Source organism: Lathyrus oleraceus, chromosome 3, assembly GCF_024323335.1.
Source record: "Lathyrus oleraceus cultivar Zhongwan6 chromosome 3, CAAS_Psat_ZW6_1.0, whole genome shotgun sequence".
Taxonomy (NCBI): Eukaryota; Viridiplantae; Streptophyta; class Magnoliopsida; order Fabales; family Fabaceae; genus Lathyrus; species Lathyrus oleraceus.
In genome coordinates this window covers 386,112,205-386,116,294 of record NC_066581.1, presented here as the reverse complement: position 1 = coordinate 386,116,294, position 4,090 = coordinate 386,112,205, and the positions used below count along the sequence as shown (strand labels likewise).

Sequence of the window (4,090 nt, the reverse complement as noted above, 5' to 3'; positions counted from 1 at the left end):
TAATACGGTTCACAACTGTGGAGATGCACAACAGTGATCGTGTGAAGTTGTAGTTCGGTATGCCCCAAAACATCCCAGATCCCCCAGCAAGCCTAGGAGAGTGGAATTTGCGCAAAGTTAATGACCAATGGAACTTCAATCCATGGCAAAACTTCGCAAGATCAGAGTGTCGCAAATGGAAGCACCGCCATGACCATGTCTTAATTGACGCAGTCATGCCATATGAAGAAAAACCAAGTCGTACTTATATGGCTTGGTACAAATCAGTTGGTTTCAGTTCATCGCCGAGGATATGTACCTCTACGACCCACACCAGATGACTTACACACCCGACACCTCAACATCAAATCCCCAACAACAGTGTCAGACCAGATACACACAACCCCCGTCCGTCAAACGTTCTGTTCAACCAACACACAAACATACAACCAAAACATGCCATACACCCAACCCCAATACCAAGAGCATACCCCATACCACCACCAACAAATTGACCATCGACCTGAGACCCAACATCGCTTCGCACCCACCCCATCACCCTACCAAAGCCGCCTTAGCCAGAACATCCAACGATCATTCAACACCAACCGCCACTCCTCCTACCATAGCCAAGAAGCCCAAACCTCACAAAACAAAAACATCCAACAACCCTATCTCTACCAAACACCCCCAACAACTTTTCCAACCTTTCCTCGACGCATCATTCACACCCATGTCTCCCTTCAACCGTCCCGGTCGCCCACCAATGAGTTAACCACAACCCAACTACTCTAGCATGGGTCATGAACTCAGCTACGACGATACACCCTCAATGCATACTGAAGACTATGTCGACTTGTCTGACTACCTTAATAGACCATCTCCTATAGTTGGTAATGACGCTCCTGTTCCCTTAGATGCTCAAACACCAATGGTGAATCATCAACGTGGGTTAGGGCCACGGGTTAGGGTAGCTAGGGGATGTGGGACCGACGGTCGCTTAGGTGATCCCGGTCATCACCATTAAGCTTTTTTGTGTAAACGGAAAATTATATTAATATCAATTGGTCCTATTTCAAATTTATGTATCATGTAGACCATTTATCAAAAAAATTGCATTTTACACCGAGGTGTCAATTCAATTGGCGTCTCCTATCAAGTAATACACATGGGTGCCAATTGGATTGGTTAGAGCACATGCCCTAGTCAATCCAATTGGCGCCTCCATTCAGTTTTTAAGAGGAGTCGCCAATTCAATTGACTCCTCTTCCTAAAAGTGGGGTAGTTTGAATTTTTTTTTAAACTAGGAATATTTTAAAAATTTCAATAAAAAATGGATTATTTTTGTAAAAAATTCTAAACCGAAACAAAATCACTAAAATTAATAAAAAAAACTAGAATTAAAATGAAATAAGTGTGATTAATAAGGGATTATGAGACTATGAGGGTGTGCAGAATGAAGATAGGGCACTGAACCATAGGTTTGTTTGCTTAGGGTCTTCTGCCCAAGTCTCAAAAAACCTAAACCAGGTATAACACTGTCCAGATCCATGCCCCCGTTCGCTCATGCTTAATTAGGTAGAAACTCCTCATCCCGCATACGCCTACCAACATGAACTCCGGTTTCCTATCCAAACCATTCACGTTCCCAAGAACGAAATCGTGATGTTCATCCTCATCGGAATGCGAAACCTCCGAGAGGTTAGGGGTTTTCATCTGGCGTGAACAACAGGTCAATCACGACTCCGATTTAGGTTTGCTTGCTTACACCTCAACCACACGGTCTCCATTAAAACGCCCTTGCCAAGAATGATTTGATTTGCCAAGAATGATTTGACGTGCTTAGGGGGACCTCAACGAAGCGGCGATGGATTGACTCCTCTTACCCAGAAAAAACCAGAATAACGGTGAGTCCACAAGAGATTTCAACGTTGAAACGAAATCGGATCAGAAATGAATGCATAACAAAATAGAAGAAGCATTACTTACCAGATTCGAACGAGGCTCCATGTAATTTGTCTTTCCTTGATTCTGCACTTTCTCTCCTTCTGCCTACTCTATTTTCCGTTTCCTCTGTTTGAGTGGTCGTTCTTTTGTTTGCAGCTGGTTAATCTAGTTAGGTTGTTGAAGCGGCATTGTTACGAGGTTGAAGTTTTGAGGTCGTTCTTGGTGGTTAGAAGAAGAAGGTCCCTTGGAAGATGGATTTTCGCAACATTCTGTTTTACGAATTTATGTTGCAGGTCCTTGGAGAATGATGAGGAGGTTGGCAGAGGATGAAGATGGAAGGTGATGCGTTGCAGTTGTGAAGTTACAGTCAATCGATCGTAAGGTTCAGAAGTGAAGAATGGATGAAAGGATTTTTCTGGTGCAGGATTGGTGCGGAACTGCGGAAAACTGGTGCAGAAGTGGAGATTGACGATGGAATTATAGAAAGGAATTTGAGATTGTAATTGCAAGAAGATTGAGGAACGAAATGAAGAGTTAAGAAAGAGATCAAAGAATTGAAAAAAATGCAGAAGATTGGAAGGTGAAGTATTATTTATAGCATTCCAAAATTGGTTAGAAATTCATCTCAAACTCATCTGAAATTCACCACAAATTAATCAGTTTGTTAGAAATGAAAATTGTTAGTTATAGATTAAAATGAAATTGAAATTGAAATGCACAAAGTGGATTCCAAATTGTGGCTTTGTAAATGAATTGCAGTGGTTCTGTTAAATGAATGTGGGAGAAGTTCTAGAGCCAGCTCAGATTTGATTTTCGGTTGGATTTGTTATTTATTGTCGAAATGAAAACTTGCAAGATGCCAAATTTGGGAGATTTTGAGCTGGTTGGTGCGTTTGATACATGTTAACGGGGCCCGATTGGTGTTGGATTGATGTCAATTTCTTGTTCTGATCTGTTACTTGGAAATTCTGCAGGTAGAGTTCAGTTTGGACTTGCATATATGTTCACTCATTCTACAGTAGGGTTCAAGTGACATAGATATTTAAAATGTATATTATGTTAAATGGTTATTTGGTTGTCTAAATGGATATTTGTTATATTAAATGGATATTGATTATAAAAATGGATATTGATGGACATTGATCATAAAAATGGACATTACATTATAAAAATGGACATTGGATTATAAAAATGGACATTGGATATCCAAAACTACTCTAAAGATCAATTTAAAAATCAAAATCCAATTAAAATAAAAATCAATTTAAAATTAGAATCCATCAAATTAATTTAAAATTAGAATTGATTTGATATTAAATCACTTTGAAAAATCTAAAGTTCATTTAAAATCAAAATTAATTATTTTAGCATCAATTTGATATTAAAATCAATTTAAGGAATCTAAAATTTATTTAAAATTAAAATCAATTAATTTAAAGTTTGAATCATTTTGAAATTGAAATCAATTTAAAAGTCAATTAAAAATAAAACCAAAGTTCCATAATTAATTTGAAATTAGACTTGATTTGAGATTAATCAATTTAAAATTAAAAATCAATAAAAATCGAATTGAAAATAAAAAGTAAATTTAATTAATAATCCAAAATTCAATTAAAATCAATTGAAAATTAATTTAAAATTAGAATCAATTTTAAAATTAAAATCAAAGCACCATGACGGATATAACAAAGATGTGAGCTGAAAGGGCATAGATAATGACCAATGTTACAAAAGTCGAGACAATATGGACTTAGGAATGGATGATTGACTTTGGTCAACTGGTTGACCAAAAAGTCAAAAGTTGACCAAAGTCAACTGAAAGGCATGAATTAAGGATTTCTTGTGTAAAAATGGGCTAGTAACCAATGCACTAAAAGCCTGAATCAAAGACCAAAGACCAATGATTTAAAACCCTGAACCATATGACAAATCAAGGACCCAAAAGACCAATGCACTAATGCTAACATGAACCCAAAATCTATAAATCTTGAAATCACCAAATGGGTGGTTGTTTTGATATCCTAAGCAAGAAGACATGTAAGCCAGGAGCCTCTTCCCCAATGAATTAGGGTTTCATACATACTCAAGGCATAATGAATACCCAAAGTTAAGAACTAGGATTTTGAATCCATATAATGAGCAATCCTCAATCATCAGCTTTGAA

At 37.3% G+C, this 4,090-nt stretch overlaps 1 long non-coding RNA gene across 1 annotated transcript; it reads left to right on the top strand.

Annotated features, from left to right (window-relative positions):
* Positions 1 to 1,287: 1,287 nt before the first annotated feature.
* On the top strand, positions 1,288 to 3,048 carry LOC127127857 (uncharacterized). Its single transcript, XR_007805488.1, has 2 exons — positions 1,288 to 1,989; positions 2,083 to 3,048. It is a non-coding gene; the product is annotated as an uncharacterized LOC127127857 (long non-coding RNA).
* Positions 3,049 to 4,090: the final 1,042 nt, after the last annotated feature.